Below are 16,760 nucleotides of genomic sequence, written 5' to 3'. Positions count from 1 at the left end.
TAAAGTGATGAAAGAGTGTTTCCGCCCGCGATCGAACCGGGGACCTTCTGCGTGTTAGGCAGACGTGATAACCGCTACACCACGGAAACTGCTTGTGTGCACCTTACTTCACAGACAACTTGTAGTGATGTTGCTATCGTAACTAAATAATTCAATAAATGTGGTACTTGCAAAACGAAGGGAAATGCAGCAGATCCACACACGACGTGGCTCATTGGAGGACAATACGACATAGGCAGGAAAATACTGTTCCCGCCCGGGATCGAACCGGGGACCTTCTGCGTGTTAGGCAGACGTGATAACCGCTACACCACGGAAACTGCTTGTGTGCACCTTACTTCACAGACAACTTGTAGTGATGTTGCCATCGTAACTAAAAAATTCAATAAATGTGGTACTTGCAAAACGAAGGGACATGCAGCAGATCCACACACGACGTGGCTCATTGGAGGACAATACGACATAGGCAGGAAAATACTGTTCCCGCCCGGGATCGAACCGGGGACCTTCTGCGTGTGAAGCAGACGTGATAACCGCTACACTACGGAAACGACGGACCCGAGGAGTCCATCCTAGTTCACTCGAACTTGCCTCAGACTTTCTCTCGTCCGCGAATGCACACACGACAGTTCTTTTGTCAGCCTGGAACCCATCACAGCCGAGGGCTCAAGAAGTCTTCGGGGTGCTCGAGAGGGTGTCTGCCGTAGCACCCCTAACGAGATAGCGGCGTTTCGCGCAGTCGTTATTGCAAGTCATATCAGCAAAAGCAATCACTTTCTCAGCAGCAGGCAGTGCGATCCCAGCGGCAGCTCTACATGAAGGTACCAATAGCCCAGGAAGGCCGCCGACCGCGGGAATTCGCGCCGCCCCCATCCCGCCAGCGTACACGAGACTTCCAGGGCACCCTGGACGACATCGAGTGACTTCAATAATTGGCATTCGCCGTGTCACAGGGCTCGTTGGTCTAGGGGTATGATTCCTGCTTAGGGTGCAGGAGGTCCCGGGTTCAAATCCCGGACGAGCCCTAGCGTTTTGTGCAAACTGATCGCACGTCAGTGGCTGAGTCAGCGCAAAAAACTGGCCGTCAATATCAAATGAATTTCTTATTCGATGTGAGCAATTGACACTCGAGTCCGACGCGTGAAGGCGATTACGAAGGTTTCGGGTACAGATGGTAGCAGATGCATGTTGGTACGTCTTGCTTAAAGTGATGAAAGAGTGTTTCCGCCCGCGATCGAACCGGGGACCTTCTGCGTGTTAGGCAGACGTGATAACCGCTACACCACGGAAACTGCTTGTGTGCACCTTACTTCACAGACAACTTGTAGTGATGTTGCCATCGTAACTAAAAAATTCAATAAATGTGGTACTTGCAAAACGAAGGGACATGCAGCAGATCCACACACGACGTGGCTCATTGGAGGACAATACGACATAGGCAGGAAAATACTGTTCCCGCCCGGGATCGAACCAGGGACCTTCTGCGTGTTAGGCAGACGTGATAACCGCTACACCACGGAAACTACTTGTGTGCACCTTACTTCACAGACAACTTGTAGTTATGTTGCCATCGTAACTAAAAAATTCAATAAATGTGGTACTTGCAAAACGAAGGGACATGCAGCAGATCCACACACGACGTGGCTCATTGGAGGACAATACGACATAGGCAGGAAAATACTGTTCCCGCCCGGGATCGAACCGGGGACCTTCTGCGTGTGAAGCAGACGTGATAACCGCTACACTACGGAAACCACGGACCCGAGGAGTCCATCCTAGTTCACTCGAACTTGCCTCAGACTTTCTCTCGTCCGCGAATGCACACACGACAGTTCTTTTGTCAGCCTGGAACCCATCACAGCCGAGGGCTCAAGAAGTCTTCGGGGTGCTCGAGAGGGTGTCTGCCGTAGCACCCCTAACGAGATAGCGGCGTTTCGCGCAGTCGTTATTGCAAGTCATATCAGCAAAAGCAATCACTTTCTCAGCAGCAGGCAGTGCGATCCCAGCGGCAGCTCTACATGAAGGTACCAATAGCCCAGGAAGGCCGCCGACCGCGGGAATTCGCGCCGCCCCCATCCCGCCAGCGTACACGAGACTTCCAGGGCACCCTGGACGACATCGAGTGACTTCAATAATTGGCATTCGCCGTGTCACAGGGCTCGTTGGTCTAGGGGTATGATTCCTGCTTAGGGTGTAGGAGGTCCCGGGTTCAAATCCCGGACGAGCCCTAGCGTTTTGTGCAAACTGATCGCACGTCAGTGGCTGAGTCAGCGCAAAAAACTCGCCGTCAATATCAAATGAATTTCTTATTCGATGTGAGCAATTGACACTCGAGTCCGACGCGTGAAGGCGATTACGAAGGTTTCGGGTACAGATGGTAGCAGATGCATGTTGGTACGTCTTGCTTAAAGTGATGAAAGAGTGTTTCCGCCCGCGATCGAACCGGGGACCTTCTGCGTGTTAGGCAGACGTGATAACCGCTACACCACGGAAACTGCTTGTGTGCACCTTACTTCACAGACAACTTGTAGTGATGTTGCCATCGTAACTAAAAAATTCAATAAATGTGGTACTTGCAAATCGAAGGGACATGCAGCAGATCCACACACGACGTGGCTCATTGGAGGACAATACGACATAGGCAGGAAAATACTGTTCCCGCCCGGGATCGAACCAGGGACCTTCTGCGTGTTAGGCAGACGTGATAACCGCTACACCACGGAAACTACTTGTGTGCACCTTACTTCACAGACAACTTGTAGTTATGTTGCCATCGTAACTAAAAAATTCAATAAATGTGGTACTTGCAAAACGAAGGGACATGCAGCAGATCCACACACGACGTGGCTCATTGGAGGACAATACGACATAGGCAGGAAAATACTGTTCCCGCCCGGGATCGAACCGGGGACCTTCTGCGTGTGAAGCAGACGTGATAACCGCTACACTACGGAAACGACGGACCGGAGGAGTCCATCCTAGTTCACTCGAACTTGCCTCAGACTTTCTCTCGTCCGCGAATGCACACACGACAGTTCTTTTGTCAGCCTGGAACCCATCACAGCCGAGGGCTCAAGAAGTCTTCGGGGTGCTCGAGAGGGTGTCTGCCGTAGCACCCCTAACGAGATAGCGGCGTTTCGCGCAGTCGTTATTGCAAGTCATATCAGCAAAAGCAATCACTTTCTTAGCAGCAGGCAGTGCGAGCCCAGCGGCAGCTCTACATGAAGGTACCAATAGCCCAGGAAGGCCGCCGACCGCGGGAATTCGCGCCGCCCCCATCCCGCCAGCGTACACGAGACTTCCAGGGCACCCTGGACGACATCGAGGGACTGGAATAATTGGCAATCGCCGTGTCACAGGGCTCGTTGGTCTAGGGATATGATTCCTGCTTAGGGTGCAGGAGGTCCCGGGTTCAAATCCCGGACGAGCCCGAGCATTTTGTGCAAACTGATCGCACGTCAGTGGCTGAGTCAGCGCAAAAAGCTCGCCGTCAATATCAAATTAATTTCTTATTCGATGTGAGCAATTGACACTCTGGTCCGACGCGTGAAGGCGATTACGAAGGTTTCGGGTACAGATGGTAGCAGATGCATGTTAGTAAGTCTCGATTAAAGTGATGAAAAAGTGTTTCCGCCCGGGATCGAACCGGGGACCTTCTGCGTGTTAGGCAGACGTGATAACCGCTACACCACGGAAACTGTTTGTGTGCACCTTACTTCACAGACAACTTGTAGTGATGTTGCCATCGTAACTAAAAAATTCAATAAATGTGGTACTTGCAAAACGAAGGGACATGCGGCAGATCCACACCCGAAGTGGCTCATTGGAGGACAATACGACATAGGCAGGAAAATACTGTTCCCGCCCGGGATCGAACCGGGGACCTTCTGCGTGTGAAGCAGACGTGATAACCGCTACACTACGGAAACGACGGACACGACGAGTCCTTCCTTGTTCACTCAAACTTGCCTCAGCCTTTCTCTCGTCAGCGAATGCACACACGACAGTCCTTTTGTCAGCCTGGAACCCATCACAGCCGAGGGCTCAAGAAGTCTTCGGGGTGCTCGAGAGGGTGTCTGCCGTAGCACCCCTAACGAGATAGCGGCGTTTCGCGCAGTCGTTATTGCAAGTCATATCAGCAAAAGCAATCACTTTCTTAGCAGCAGGCAGTGCGAGCCCAGCGGGCACCTTCTGCGTGTTAGGCTGTGTGCACCTTACTTCACAGACAACTTGTAGTGATGTTGCCATCGTAACTAAAAAATTCAATAAATGTGGTACTTGCAAAACGAAGGGACATGCGGCAGATCCACACCCGAAGTGGCTCATTGGAGGACAATACGACATAGGCAGGAAAATACTGTTCCCGCCCGGGATCGAACCGGGGACCTTCTGCGTGTGAAGCAGACGTGATAACCGCTACACTACGGAAACGACGGACACGACGAGTCCATCCTTGTTCACTCAAACTTGCCTCAGCCTTTCTCTCGTCAGCGAATGCACACACGACAGTTCTTTTGTCAGCCTGGAACCCATCACAGCCGAGGGCTCAAGAAGTCTTCGGGGTGCTCGAGAGGGTGTCTGCCGTAGCACCCCTAACGAGATAGCGGCGTTTCGCGCAGTCGTTATTGCAAGTCATATCAGCAAAAGCAATCACTTTCTCAGCAGCAGGCAGTGCGAGCCCAGCGGCAGCTCTACATGAAGGTACCAATAGCCCAGGAAGTCCGCCGACCGCGGGAATTCGCGCCGCCCCCATCCCGCCAGCGTACACGAGACTTCCAGGGCACCCTGGACGAAATCGAGGGACTTCAATAATTGGCATTCGCTGTGTCACAGGGCTCGTTGGTCTAGGGGTATGATTCCTGCTTAGGGTGCAGTAGGTCGCCGGTTCAAATGCCGTACGAGCCCTAGCGTTTTGTGCAAACTGATCGCACGTCAGTGGCTGAGTCAGCGCAAAAAGCTCGCCGTCAATATCAAATGAATTTCTTATTCGATGTGAGCAATTGACACTCGAGTCCGACGCGTGAAGGCGATTACGAAGGTTTCGGGTACAGATGGTAGCAGATGCATGTTGGTACGTCTTGCTTAAAGTGATGAAAGAGTGTTTCCGCCCGCGATCGAACCGGGGACCTTCTGCGTGTTAGGCAGACGTGATAACCGCTACACCACGGAAACTGCTTGTGTGCACCTTACTTCACAGACAACTTGTAGTGATGTTGCCATCGTAACTAAATAATTCAATAAATGTGGTACTTGCAAAACGAAGGGAAATGCAGCAGATCCACACACGACGTGGCTCATTGGAGGACAATACGACATAGGCAGGAAAATACTGTTCCCGCCCGGGATCGAACCGGGGACCTTCTGCGTGTTAGGCAGTCGTGATAACCGCTACACCACGGAAACTGCTTGTGTGCACCTTACTTCACAGACAACTTGTAGTGATGTTGCCATCGTAACTAAAAAATTCAATAAATGTGGTACTTGCAAAACGAAGGGACATGCAGCAGATCCACACACGACGTGGCTCATTGGAGGACAATACGACATAGGCAGGAAAATACTGTTCCCGCCCGGGATCGAACCGGGGACCTTCTGCGTGTGAAGCAGACGTGATAACCGCTACACTACGGAAACGACGGACCCGAGGAGTCCATCCTAGTTCACTCGAACTTGCCTCAGACTTTCTCTCGTCCGCGAATGCACACACGACAGTTCTTTTGTCAGCCTGGAACCCATCACAGCCGAGGGCTCAAGAAGTCTTCGGGGTGCTCGAGAGGGTGTCTGCCGTAGCACCCCTAACGAGATAGCGGCGTTTCGCGCAGTCGTTATTGCAAGTCATATCAGCAAAAGCAATCACTTTCTTAGCAGCAGGCAGTGCGAGCCCAGCGGGCACCTTCTGCGTGTTAGGCTGTGTGCACCTTACTTCACAGACAACTTGTAGTGATGTTGCCATCGTAACTAAAAAATTCAATAAATGTGGTACTTGCAAAACGAAGGGACATGCGGCAGATCCACACCCGAAGTGGCTCATTGGAGGACAATACGACATAGGCAGGAAAATACTGTTCCCGCCCGGGATCGAACCGGGGACCTTCTGCGTGTGAAGCAGACGTGATAACCGCTACACTACGGAAACGACGGACACGACGAGTCCATCCTTGTTCACTCAAACTTGCCTCAGCCTTTCTCTCGTCAGCGAATGCACACACGACAGTTCTTTTGTCAGCCTGGAACCCATCACAGCCGAGGGCTCAAGAAGTCTTCGGGGTGCTCGAGAGGGTGTCTGCCGTAGCACCCCTAACGAGATAGCGGCGTTTCGCGCAGTCGTTATTGCAAGTCATATCAGCAAAAGCAATCACTTTCTCAGCAGCAGGCAGTGCGAGCCCAGCGGCAGCTCTACATGAAGGTACCAATAGCCCAGGAAGTCCGCCGACCGCGGGAATTCGCGCCGCCCCCATCCCGCCAGCGTACACGAGACTTCCAGGGCACCCTGGACGAAATCGAGGGACTTCAATAATTGGCATTCGCTGTGTCACAGGGCTCGTTGGTCTAGGGGTATGATTCCTGCTTAGGGTGCAGGAGGTCGCCGGTTCAAATGCCGTACGAGCCCTAGCGTTTTGTGCAAACTGATCGCACGTCAGTGGCTGAGTCAGCGCAAAAAGCTCGCCGTCAATATCAAATGAATTTCTTATTCGATGTGAGCAATTGACACTCGAGTCCGACGCGTGAAGGCGATTACGAAGGTTTCGGGTACAGATGGTAGCAGATGCATGTTGGTACGTCTTGCTTAAAGTGATGAAAGAGTGTTTCCGCCCGCGATCGAACCGGGGACCTTCTGCGTGTTAGGCAGACGTGATAACCGCTACACCACGGAAACTGCTTGTGTGCACCTTACTTCACAGACAACTTGTAGTGATGTTGCCATCGTAACTAAAAAATTCAATAAATGTGGTACTTGCAAAACGAAGGGACATGCAGCAGATCCACACACGACGTGGCTCATTGGAGGACAATACGACATAGGCAGGAAAATACTGTTCCCGCCCGGGATCGAACCAGGGACCTTCTGCGTGTTAGGCAGACGTGATAACCGCTACACCACGGAAACTACTTGTGTGCACCTTACTTCACAGACAACTTGTAGTTATGTTGCCATCGTAACTAAAAAATTCAATAAATGTGGTACTTGCAAAACGAAGGGACATGCAGCAGATCCACACACGACGTGGCTCATTGGAGGACAATACGACATAGGCAGGAAAATACTGTTCCCGCCCGGGATCGAACCGGGGACCTTCTGCGTGTGAAGCAGACGTGATAACCGCTACACTACGGAAACCACGGACCCGAGGAGTCCATCCTAGTTCACTCGAACTTGCCTCAGACTTTCTCTCGTCCGCGAATGCACACACGACAGTTCTTTTGTCAGCCTGGAACCCATCACAGCCGAGGGCTCAAGAAGTCTTCGGGGTGCTCGAGAGGGTGTCTGCCGTAGCACCCCTAACGAGATAGCGGCGTTTCGCGCAGTCGTTATTGCAAGTCATATCAGAAAAAGCAATCACTTTCTCAGCAGCAGGCAGTGCGATCCCAGCGGCAGCTCTACATGAAGGTACCAATAGCCCAGGAAGGCCGCCGACCGCGGGAATTCGCGCCGCCCCCATCCCGCCAGCGTACACGAGACTTCCAGGGCACCCTGGACGACATCGAGTGACTTCAATAATTGGCATTCGCCGTGTCACAGGGCTCGTTGGTCTAGGGGTAAGTTCCGCTTTAGACGCCGTGCAGTGTGGACGTGCCTAGTCTTCCGCTCCGCCGTAGCGTTACGTATAGTGGACTATCCTTTTTGTTTACGTGTTGTGTTGCAACTTCTGTGAGTGTTTCTCCGTCGTTGTTTCGTACCTTGTGTTTTTTTTTCTGTCCTTATTTCAGTGTTTTTTGTGTAGCGGTTTCGACCGCATATTTTGAAAATGTCGTCCCAGGTTATTCCTCGTCAGGCTACAGTTAGTTTTGCTTTTGACAAGTCAACCCGCCATGTGCAACCTAGTTCTCTTGAGATTCATGATTGGTTGGTGGATACCTTTGGTGTTCATTCGGATCAGGTGCACACTGCTTATTTTGATACCGAACTGTATGTTTTCTTTGTTAAGTTTATGGACCCACTTCAGGTTGATAAAATTCTTTCTAAATATGGTCATCAAGTTCTCTTTCGGCATCGGGATGATTCTGTAAGTACCGTGCTGCTTTCCAATGCTTCCATCACGTATACCAATGTTCGTGTTTACAACCTTCCACCGGAGGTGGATAATGTCTATCTTAAGGAGGGTCTACAGAAGTATGGTGATGTAAAGAGCATTCGCCTTGAACGCTGGTCAAGCCAACATCGCCTGCAATGTTACAGTGGTATTCGTTCAGTCGAAATGCACGTTAAGCAGAATATTCCATCTCACCTGCAGATCGGTGGATATCGTGTCCATGTAACATATAGTGGTCAGGTTGGCACCTGTTTTTTGTGCAATGAAAGTGGTCACGTGCGTACCGACTGTCCGCGGAGAGTTTTTGTTTTAAAAAATTCTCTCGAACAGCGTCGCAAGTTAACGGTCGCTGACCTCGTTGCAGGTGGTTCTGCTCTTGGTGTAGCACAGTCCAGTGGTAGTAGCGCCCCGCCACAGGTTTTGCGCACCCCTGATACAGAATTTCCTCCTTTGCGTGCTAAATCTGATGTTGTTCCGTCTGTCCCTCAGGTGGGTGTGCCACTTTTGAATAATAAGAGGCGTCGCCCACACGATGGAAATAGTACGGATGAGGATCTCCCTGAGATTCCCCAGTCCGAGCGACCGGCATCCTCCGAGCCACTGTGTACTGTAGCTGCTCCCTGCCCTCCTGAGGTAGCGGTTCCGGTGGCGGCTGCTGGCGCCCCTCCGGCCTCCGACGCAGCTTCTCTCGAGTCGGGTCGTCGGTCGGGCCTGTTGGCGCCGTCTTCCGAACCGACTTCGATGTCACAACAAGTGGAGCCGCGACAACTTCCTGCTTCGCTGCCCCATACCTCTGCCAGCGGAGCTGCTCCGCTTCCTTCCAACTCTGCGGCCTCGGACCTTCCTGCTCACGTTTCGCCTCCGTGCAGTCCATGTTTGCCGGAAGCTAGTGCAGGTGTTGACCATTCCGTTTTGTCGGATGTTTCCCCCGCGACCCCGGATCCCGCATGTGGACCGGCGCGGGTGGTGTCGGATACAGAACTTGACCCTCCTACGTCACCGGCGGCTGAAGTTTCCTTGCCCGTCAGCCGACGCAAGTTACGCGTTCAGCCGAACGTTAATGCTGTTCGTAAAAAACCGAAACGTAAGGGATCCGCGGAACGGGGTAGCAGTCCCCCTCCCTCGGATGCCTCCGTCACCCCTGCTATGGACTGTGACGCTGGTGCGTCGGTGTAGGTGATTTGTTTTCTCGCTTTTCTCTCTATGGTTCAAGCATACACCTTTCTTACCTTAAATGTTAACCGTATTGAGTCCGACGTTCGCATTGCCTCTTTGCGGCAGTTTATTTACGACGCCTGTGCGGACGTAGTGTTTTTGCAGGAAGTGTTGTTTTCTGATCTCTCTCTACCTGGATTTCAAACTGTTTTTAATGTCGCGCCGGAATATTCAACAGGAACTGCTCTTTTCTTTCGAGAGGGCATTCCTATTACTGACATTGAATTCCTTGACTCTGGCCGTGGGATTGGTTGTCGTCTTTTTGATCTCCGCCTCGTTGTTTTGTATGCCCCCTCTGGTTCGGGTCACACTGTGGCTCGATCGCGCTTTTATAAAGAAGAGCTTATTTATCTTTTGCGCCAGAGTCCTCGGAGTCTCCTGCTCGGAGGCGATTTTAATTGTGTTTTACGCCCTGCAGACCAGTCCCCCAATTTTAATTATTGCCGTGATTTACATGACTTAGTTCGTACGATGCATCTGCGTGATGTTTGGGAACACAAATATCCAACCCTGGTGAAATATACGTTTTTTTACCGCGTCCTCATGCAGTAGACTCGACAGATTCTATTTATCTGATTTTTTATGTGATAAAATTCTTTCTGTCGATATTATTCCTACTAGTTTTTCTGACCATTGTGCTTTTACTGCCACTGTAAATCTTAGTCGCCAACCTGCAAAACTTTATCGTTCCCAGTGGATGTTAAATGTTTCCCACCTTGCCGACAGTGCTATGGATGATGTTATAAGTGGCGTGTGGGAGCGATGTCTTCGCTCTGTCCCGCGATACCCCTCCTTGCTGGTTTGGTGGACTGCGTTTGCCAAGCCCAAGATTCGTCAGACTTTGATTTTCTACTGTGCTGCTAGGACGCGTGATTTTAAGAACACGTATGAATATTACTACTCTGTCCTGCGTGAACTATATGACGCGGCGGGTACCTCTCCACTGCGGATCCATGATGTTCGTCGTATTAAAGCCAAGCTCTTGAGCCTTAAACGACGACAGATGGATGGTCTGTGAGTTAAGTCGAAACCTCACTCTCTTGTTGAAGGTGAACTGACATCCTTGTACCACCTGCTACGGCATCAGACTCGTCGTCGTCGCTCCTTCATCTCTTCTCTTACGGTGGATGATGGGCGACAGCTTATTGCACAGGAGGAAATGGTTCGTGCTCTTCATCAGTATTACACTAGTCTATATTCTGCCGATGATTCTGGTGAGTCTCTTTCGGAGGATGTCTTTGGGGATCTAACTGCGACGATCGCGCCTGACGCGAACGGCGAATTTCTCCGGGAGTTCCAGGTAGATGATGTTTTCGATTTTATTGCTCGCTCTCCGTCCAGTAAATCGCCGGGTCCAGACGGCCTGCCTAAAGAATTTTATCTCCGTTTTTGGCCTCTTTTGGGTGGCATTTTTACGCAGATTTTAAATGAGATTGTCAGGGGGATGGATGTGCCTGCCGATTTTAAAGTAGGGAAAATTGTTTTAATCCCGAAGTCCTCTGGTCGTTTATCTGCTGCCAATCTTCGTCCGCTCACATTGCTGAATTTTGACTATAAGACAGCTGCTAGAGCGCTCAATAGCCGGTAGTCTTCTCTGCTTCGGGGTGTGATTGGTGCACATCAATGTTGTTTTCATGATCGATCTATTCTGACACCAGTAGCCGAATATCGGGATGTTGTCTCGGTTGCGGCGGTTACAAACGTACATTGTGCCTTTGCCTTCCTAGATTTTTATAAGGCTTTTGATCACGTCAGTCATGTGTTTTTAGATCGTGTTTTAGGTACAATAGGTTTTAACGCTTCATCATGTGGTGTTCTTGGCAATTTGTAATAAAAAAAAAAAAAAGGGGTATGATTCCTGCTTAGGGTGCAGGAGGTCCCGGGTTCAAATCCCGGACGAGCCCTAGCGTTTTGTGCAAACTGATCGCACGTCAGTGGCTGAGTCAGCGCAAAAAACTCGCCGTCAATATCAAATGAATTTCTTATTCGATGTGAGCAATTGACACTCGAGTCCGACGCGTGAAGGCGATTACGAAGGTTTCGGGTACAGATGGTAGCAGATGCATGTTGGTACGTCTTGCTTAAAGTGATGAAAGAGTGTTTCCGCCCGCGATCGAACCGGGGACCTTCTGCGTGTTAGGCAGACGTGATAACCGCTACACCACGGAAACTGCTTGTGTGCACCTTACTTCACAGACAACTTGTAGTGATGTTGCCATCGTAACTAAAAAATTCAATAAATGTGGTACTTGCAAAACGAAGGGACATGCAGCAGATCCACACACGACGTGGCTCATTGGAGGACAATACGACATAGGCAGGAAAATACTGTTCCCGCCCGGGATCGAACCAGGGACCTTCTGCGTGTTAGGCAGACGTGATAACCGCTACACCACGGAAACTACTTGTGTGCACCTTACTTCACAGACAACTTGTAGTTATGTTGCCATCGTAACTAAAAAATTCAATAAATGTGGCACTTGCAAAACGAAGGGACATGCAGCAGATCCACACACGACGTGGCTCATTGGAGGACAATACGACATAGGCAGGAAAATACTGTTCCCGCCCGGGATCGAACCGGGGACCTTCTGCGTGTGAAGCAGACGTGATAACCGCTACACTACGGAAACGACGGACACGACGAGTCCATCCTAGTTCACTCGAACTTGCCTCAGACTTTCTCTCGTCCGCGAATGCACACACGACAGTTCTTTTGTCAGCCTGGAACCCATCACAGCCGAGGGCTCAAGAAGTCTTCGGGGTGCTCGAGAGGGTGTCTGCCGTAGCACCCCTAACGAGATAGCGGCGTTTCGCGCAGTCGTTATTGCAAGTCATATCAGCAAAAGCAATCACTTTCTCAGCAGCAGGCAGTGCGAGCCCAGCGGCAGCTCTACATGAAGGTACCAATAGCCCAGGAAGTCCGCCGACCGCGGGAATTCACGCCGCCCCCATCCCGCCAGCGTACACGAGACTTCCAGGGCACCCTGGACGACATCGAGGGACTGGAATAATTGGCAATCGCCGTGTCACAGGGCTCGTTGGTCTAGGGATATGATTCCTGCTTGGGGTGCAGGAGGTCCCGGGTTCAAATCCCGGACGAGCCCGGGCATTTTGTGCAAACTGATCGCACGTCAGTGGCTGAGTCAGCGCAAAAAGCTCGCCGTCAATATCAAATTAATTTCTTATTCGATGTGAGCAATTGACACTCTGGTCCGACGCGTGAAGGCGATTACGAAGGTTTCGGGTACAGATGGTAGCAGATGCATGTTAGTAAGTCTCGATTAAAGTGATGAAAAAGTGTTTCCGCCCGGGATCGAACCGGGGACCTTCTGCGTGTTAGGCAGACGTGATAACCGCTACACCACGGAAACTGTTTGTGTGCACCTTACTTCACAGACAACTTGTAGTGATGTTGCCATCGTAACTAAAAAATTCAATAAATGTGGTACTTGCAAAACGAAGGGACATGCGGCAGATCCACACCCGAAGTGGCTCATTGGAGGACAATACGACATAGGCAGGAAAATACTGTTCCCGCCCGGGATCGAACCGGGGACCTTCTGCGTGTGAAGCAGACGTGATAACCGCTACACTACGGAAACGACGGACACGACGAGTCCATCCTTGTTCACTCAAACTTGCCTCAGCCTTTCTCTCGTCAGCGAATGCACACACGACAGTTCTTTTGTCAGCCTGGAACCCATCACAGCCGAGGGCTCAAGAAGTCTTCGGGGTGCTCGAGAGGGTGTCTGCCGTAGCACCCCTAACGAGATAGCGGCGTTTCGCGCAGTCGTTATTGCAAGTCATATCAGCAAAAGCAATCACTTTCTTAGCAGCAGGCAGTGCGAGCCCAGCGGGCACCTTCTGCGTGTTAGGCTGTGTGCACCTTACTTCACAGACAACTTGTAGTGATGTTGCCATCGTAACTAAAAAATTCAATAAATGTGGTACTTGCAAAACGAAGGGACATGCGGCAGATCCACACCCGAAGTGGCTCATTGGAGGACAATACGACATAGGCAGGAAAATACTGTTCCCGCCCGGGATCGAACCGGGGACCTTCTGCGTGTGAAGCAGACGTGATAACCGCTACACTACGGAAACGACGGACACGACGAGTCCATCCTTGTTCACTCAAACTTGCCTCAGCCTTTCTCTCGTCAGCGAATGCACACACGACAGTTCTTTTGTCAGCCTGGAACCCATCACAGCCGAGGGCTCAAGAAGTCTTCGGGGTGCTCGAGAGGGTGTCTGCCGTAGCACCCCTAACGAGATAGCGGCGTTTCGCGCAGTCGTTATTGCAAGTCATATCAGCAAAAGCAATCACTTTCTCAGCAGCAGGCAGTGCGAGCCCAGCGGCAGCTCTACATGTAGGTACCAATAGCCCAGGAAGTCCGCCGACCGCGGGAATTCACGCCGCCCCCATCCCGCCAGCGTACACGAGACTTCCAGGGCACCCTGGACGAAATCGAGGGACTTCAATAATTGGCATTCGCTGTGTCACAGGGCTCGTTGGTCTAGGGGTATGATTCCTGCTTAGGGTGCAGGAGGTCGCCGGTTCAAATGCCGTACGAGCCCTAGCGTTTTGTGCAAACTGATCGCACGTCAGTGGCTGAGTCAGCGCAAAAAGCTCGCCGTCAATATCAAATGAATTTCTTATTCGATGTGAGCAATTGACACTCGAGTCCGACGCGTGAAGGCGATTACGAAGGTTTCGGGTACAGATGGTAGCAGATGCATGTTGGTACGTCTTGCTTAAAGTGATGAAAGAGTGTTTCCGCCCGCGATCGAACCGGGGACCTTCTGCGTGTTAGGCAGACGTGATAACCGCTACACCACGGAAACTGCTTGTGTGCACCTTACTTCACAGACAACTTGTAGTGATGTTGCCATCGTAACTAAATAATTCAATAAATGTGGTACTTGCAAAACGAAGGGAAATGCAGCAGATCCACACACGACGTGGCTCATTGGAGGACAATACGACATAGGCAGGAAAATACTGTTCCCGCCCGGGATCGAACCGGGGACCTTCTGCGTGTTAGGCAGACGTGATAACCGCTACACCACGGAAACTGCTTGTGTGCACCTTACTTCACAGACAACTTGTAGTGATGTTGCCATCGTAACTAAAAAATTCAATAAATGTGGTACTTGCAAAACGAAGGGACATGCAGCAGATCCACACACGACGTGGCTCATTGGAGGACAATACGACATAGGCAGGAAAATACTGTTCCCGCCCGGGATCGAACCGGGGACCTTCTGCGTGTGAAGCAGACGTGATAACCGCTACACTACGGAAACGACGGACCCGAGGAGTCCATCCTAGTTCACTCGAACTTGCCTCAGACTTTCTCTCGTCCGCGAATGCACACACGACAGTTCTTTTGTCAGCCTGGAACCCATCACAGCCGAGGGCTCAAGAAGTCTTCGGGGTGCTCGAGAGGGTGTCTGCCGTAGCACCCCTAACGAGATAGCGGCGTTTCGCGCAGTCGTTATTGCAAGTCATATCAGCAAAAGCAATCACTTTCTCAGCAGCAGGCAGTGCGATCCCAGCGGCAGCTCTACATGAAGGTACCAATAGCCCAGGAAGGCCGCCGACCGCGGGAATTCGCGCCGCCCCCATCCCGCCAGCGTACACGAGACTTCCAGGGCACCCTGGACGACATCGAGTGACTTCAATAATTGGCATTCGCCGTGTCACAGGGCTCGTTGGTCTAGGGGTATGATTCCTGCTTAGGGTGCAGGAGGTCCCGGGTTCAAATCCCGGACGAGCCCTAGCGTTTTGTGCAAACTGATCGCACGTCAGTGGCTGAGTCAGCGCAAAAAACTCGCCGTCAATATCAAATGAATTTCTTATTCGATGTGAGCAATTGACACTCGAGTCCGACGCGTGAAGGCGATTACGAAGGTTTCGGGTACAGATGGTAGCAGATGCATGTTGGTACGTCTTGCTTAAAGTGATGAAAGAGTGTTTCCGCCCGCGATCGAACCGGGGACCTTCTGCGTGTTAGGCAGACGTGATAACCGCTACACCACGGAAACTGCTTGTGTGCACCTTACTTCACAGACAACTTGTAGTGATGTTGCCATCGTAACTAAAAAATTCAATAAATGTGGTACTTGCAAAACGAAGGGACATGCAGCAGATCCACACACGACGTGGCTCATTGGAGGACAATACGACATAGGCAGGAAAATACTGTTCCCGCCCGGGATCGAACCAGGGACCTTCTGCGTGTTAGGCAGACGTGATAACCGCTACACCACGGAAACTACTTGTGTGCACCTTACTTCACAGACAACTTGTAGTTATGTTGCCATCGTAACTAAAAAATTCAATAAATGTGGTACTTGCAAAACGAAGGGACATGCAGCAGATCCACACACGACGTGGCTCATTGGAGGACAATACGACATAGGCAGGAAAATACTGTTCCCGCCCGGGATCGAACCGGGGACCTTCTGCGTGTGAAGCAGACGTGATAACCGCTACACTACGGAAACGACGGACCCGAGGAGTCCATCCTAGTTCACTCGAACTTGCCTCAGACTTTCTCTCGTCCGCGAATGCACACACGACAGTTCTTTTGTCAGCCTGGAACCCATCACAGCCGAGGGCTCAAGAAGTCTTCGGGGTGCTCGAGAGGGTGTCTGCCGTAGCACCCCTAACGAGATAGCGGCGTTTCGCGCAGTCGTTATTGCAAGTCATATCAGCAAAAGCAATCACTTTCTTAGCAGCAGGCAGTGCGAGCCCAGCGGCAGCTCTACATGAAGGTACCAATAGCCCAGGAAGGCCGCCGACCGCGGGAATTCGCGCCGCCCCCATCCCGCCAGCGTACACGAGACTTCCAGGGCACCCTGGACGACATCGAGGGACTGGAATAATTGGCAATCGCCGTGTCACAGGGCTCGTTGGTCTAGGGATATGATTCCTGCTTAGGGTGCAGGAGGTCCCGGGTTCAAATCCCGGACGAGCCCGAGCATTTTGTGCAAACTGATCGCACGTCAGTGGCTGAGTCAGCGCAAAAAGCTCGCCGTCAATATCAAATTAATTTCTTATTCGATGTGAGCAATTGACACTCTGGTCCGACGCGTGAAGGCGATTACGAAGGTTTCGGGTACAGATGGTAGCAGATGCATGTTAGTAAGTCTCGATTAAAGTGATGAAAAAGTGTTTCCGCCCGGGATCGAACCGGGGACCTTCTGCGTGTTAGGCAGACGTGATAACCGCTACACCACGGAAACTGTTTGTGTGCACCTTACTTCACAGACAACTTGTAGTTA

The 16,760-nt window shown here is 51.4% G+C and overlaps 38 non-coding genes across 38 annotated transcripts; 6 read left to right on the top strand and 32 right to left on the bottom strand.

Moving 5' to 3' along the window:
• Positions 1 to 16: 16 nt before the first annotated feature.
• Positions 17 to 89, bottom strand: Trnav-aac. The gene has a single exon. It is a non-coding gene; the product is annotated as a tRNA-Val (tRNA).
• Positions 90 to 247: 158 nt separating this feature from the next.
• On the bottom strand, positions 248 to 320 carry Trnav-aac. The gene has a single exon. It is a non-coding gene; the product is annotated as a tRNA-Val (tRNA).
• Positions 321 to 478: 158 nt separating this feature from the next.
• On the bottom strand, positions 479 to 551 carry Trnav-cac. Its single transcript has one exon. It is a non-coding gene; the product is annotated as a tRNA-Val (tRNA).
• Positions 552 to 953: 402 nt separating this feature from the next.
• On the top strand, positions 954 to 1,025 carry Trnap-agg. The gene has a single exon. It is a non-coding gene; the product is annotated as a tRNA-Pro (tRNA).
• A 194-nt stretch (positions 1,026 to 1,219) lies between these two features.
• Positions 1,220 to 1,292, bottom strand: Trnav-aac. Its single transcript has one exon. It is a non-coding gene; the product is annotated as a tRNA-Val (tRNA).
• Positions 1,293 to 1,450: 158 nt separating this feature from the next.
• On the bottom strand, positions 1,451 to 1,523 carry Trnav-aac. Its single transcript has one exon. It is a non-coding gene; the product is annotated as a tRNA-Val (tRNA).
• Positions 1,524 to 1,681: 158 nt separating this feature from the next.
• Trnav-cac lies at positions 1,682 to 1,754 on the bottom strand. Its single transcript has one exon. It is a non-coding gene; the product is annotated as a tRNA-Val (tRNA).
• Positions 1,755 to 2,156: 402 nt separating this feature from the next.
• Trnap-agg lies at positions 2,157 to 2,228 on the top strand. The gene has a single exon. It is a non-coding gene; the product is annotated as a tRNA-Pro (tRNA).
• A 194-nt stretch (positions 2,229 to 2,422) lies between these two features.
• On the bottom strand, positions 2,423 to 2,495 carry Trnav-aac. Its single transcript has one exon. It is a non-coding gene; the product is annotated as a tRNA-Val (tRNA).
• Positions 2,496 to 2,653: 158 nt separating this feature from the next.
• On the bottom strand, positions 2,654 to 2,726 carry Trnav-aac. Its single transcript has one exon. It is a non-coding gene; the product is annotated as a tRNA-Val (tRNA).
• A 158-nt stretch (positions 2,727 to 2,884) lies between these two features.
• Positions 2,885 to 2,957, bottom strand: Trnav-cac. Its single transcript has one exon. It is a non-coding gene; the product is annotated as a tRNA-Val (tRNA).
• A 402-nt stretch (positions 2,958 to 3,359) lies between these two features.
• On the top strand, positions 3,360 to 3,431 carry Trnap-agg. The gene has a single exon. It is a non-coding gene; the product is annotated as a tRNA-Pro (tRNA).
• Positions 3,432 to 3,625: 194 nt separating this feature from the next.
• Positions 3,626 to 3,698, bottom strand: Trnav-aac. The gene has a single exon. It is a non-coding gene; the product is annotated as a tRNA-Val (tRNA).
• A 158-nt stretch (positions 3,699 to 3,856) lies between these two features.
• Positions 3,857 to 3,929, bottom strand: Trnav-cac. The gene has a single exon. It is a non-coding gene; the product is annotated as a tRNA-Val (tRNA).
• A 429-nt stretch (positions 3,930 to 4,358) lies between these two features.
• Trnav-cac lies at positions 4,359 to 4,431 on the bottom strand. The gene has a single exon. It is a non-coding gene; the product is annotated as a tRNA-Val (tRNA).
• A 668-nt stretch (positions 4,432 to 5,099) lies between these two features.
• Trnav-aac lies at positions 5,100 to 5,172 on the bottom strand. The gene has a single exon. It is a non-coding gene; the product is annotated as a tRNA-Val (tRNA).
• A 158-nt stretch (positions 5,173 to 5,330) lies between these two features.
• Positions 5,331 to 5,403, bottom strand: Trnav-aac. The gene has a single exon. It is a non-coding gene; the product is annotated as a tRNA-Val (tRNA).
• A 158-nt stretch (positions 5,404 to 5,561) lies between these two features.
• Positions 5,562 to 5,634, bottom strand: Trnav-cac. The gene has a single exon. It is a non-coding gene; the product is annotated as a tRNA-Val (tRNA).
• Positions 5,635 to 6,063: 429 nt separating this feature from the next.
• Positions 6,064 to 6,136, bottom strand: Trnav-cac. The gene has a single exon. It is a non-coding gene; the product is annotated as a tRNA-Val (tRNA).
• Positions 6,137 to 6,804: 668 nt separating this feature from the next.
• Trnav-aac lies at positions 6,805 to 6,877 on the bottom strand. Its single transcript has one exon. It is a non-coding gene; the product is annotated as a tRNA-Val (tRNA).
• A 158-nt stretch (positions 6,878 to 7,035) lies between these two features.
• Positions 7,036 to 7,108, bottom strand: Trnav-aac. Its single transcript has one exon. It is a non-coding gene; the product is annotated as a tRNA-Val (tRNA).
• A 158-nt stretch (positions 7,109 to 7,266) lies between these two features.
• On the bottom strand, positions 7,267 to 7,339 carry Trnav-cac. The gene has a single exon. It is a non-coding gene; the product is annotated as a tRNA-Val (tRNA).
• Positions 7,340 to 11,565: 4,226 nt separating this feature from the next.
• Positions 11,566 to 11,638, bottom strand: Trnav-aac. Its single transcript has one exon. It is a non-coding gene; the product is annotated as a tRNA-Val (tRNA).
• A 158-nt stretch (positions 11,639 to 11,796) lies between these two features.
• On the bottom strand, positions 11,797 to 11,869 carry Trnav-aac. The gene has a single exon. It is a non-coding gene; the product is annotated as a tRNA-Val (tRNA).
• Positions 11,870 to 12,027: 158 nt separating this feature from the next.
• Trnav-cac lies at positions 12,028 to 12,100 on the bottom strand. The gene has a single exon. It is a non-coding gene; the product is annotated as a tRNA-Val (tRNA).
• Positions 12,101 to 12,502: 402 nt separating this feature from the next.
• On the top strand, positions 12,503 to 12,574 carry Trnap-ggg. Its single transcript has one exon. It is a non-coding gene; the product is annotated as a tRNA-Pro (tRNA).
• A 194-nt stretch (positions 12,575 to 12,768) lies between these two features.
• Trnav-aac lies at positions 12,769 to 12,841 on the bottom strand. Its single transcript has one exon. It is a non-coding gene; the product is annotated as a tRNA-Val (tRNA).
• Positions 12,842 to 12,999: 158 nt separating this feature from the next.
• Positions 13,000 to 13,072, bottom strand: Trnav-cac. Its single transcript has one exon. It is a non-coding gene; the product is annotated as a tRNA-Val (tRNA).
• Positions 13,073 to 13,501: 429 nt separating this feature from the next.
• On the bottom strand, positions 13,502 to 13,574 carry Trnav-cac. The gene has a single exon. It is a non-coding gene; the product is annotated as a tRNA-Val (tRNA).
• A 668-nt stretch (positions 13,575 to 14,242) lies between these two features.
• Trnav-aac lies at positions 14,243 to 14,315 on the bottom strand. Its single transcript has one exon. It is a non-coding gene; the product is annotated as a tRNA-Val (tRNA).
• A 158-nt stretch (positions 14,316 to 14,473) lies between these two features.
• On the bottom strand, positions 14,474 to 14,546 carry Trnav-aac. The gene has a single exon. It is a non-coding gene; the product is annotated as a tRNA-Val (tRNA).
• A 158-nt stretch (positions 14,547 to 14,704) lies between these two features.
• Positions 14,705 to 14,777, bottom strand: Trnav-cac. The gene has a single exon. It is a non-coding gene; the product is annotated as a tRNA-Val (tRNA).
• Positions 14,778 to 15,179: 402 nt separating this feature from the next.
• Trnap-agg lies at positions 15,180 to 15,251 on the top strand. Its single transcript has one exon. It is a non-coding gene; the product is annotated as a tRNA-Pro (tRNA).
• Positions 15,252 to 15,445: 194 nt separating this feature from the next.
• Trnav-aac lies at positions 15,446 to 15,518 on the bottom strand. The gene has a single exon. It is a non-coding gene; the product is annotated as a tRNA-Val (tRNA).
• Positions 15,519 to 15,676: 158 nt separating this feature from the next.
• On the bottom strand, positions 15,677 to 15,749 carry Trnav-aac. The gene has a single exon. It is a non-coding gene; the product is annotated as a tRNA-Val (tRNA).
• Positions 15,750 to 15,907: 158 nt separating this feature from the next.
• Positions 15,908 to 15,980, bottom strand: Trnav-cac. Its single transcript has one exon. It is a non-coding gene; the product is annotated as a tRNA-Val (tRNA).
• A 402-nt stretch (positions 15,981 to 16,382) lies between these two features.
• Trnap-agg lies at positions 16,383 to 16,454 on the top strand. The gene has a single exon. It is a non-coding gene; the product is annotated as a tRNA-Pro (tRNA).
• Positions 16,455 to 16,648: 194 nt separating this feature from the next.
• Positions 16,649 to 16,721, bottom strand: Trnav-aac. The gene has a single exon. It is a non-coding gene; the product is annotated as a tRNA-Val (tRNA).
• Between the last annotated feature and the right edge of the window lie 39 nt (positions 16,722 to 16,760).

Source organism: Schistocerca piceifrons, unplaced genomic scaffold (assembly GCF_021461385.2).
Source record: "Schistocerca piceifrons isolate TAMUIC-IGC-003096 unplaced genomic scaffold, iqSchPice1.1 HiC_scaffold_539, whole genome shotgun sequence".
NCBI classification, from domain to species: domain Eukaryota; kingdom Metazoa; phylum Arthropoda; class Insecta; order Orthoptera; family Acrididae; genus Schistocerca; species Schistocerca piceifrons.
The sequence above is the reverse complement of the archived record's forward strand: the minus strand, read 5'-3'. Positions and strand labels throughout refer to the sequence as shown.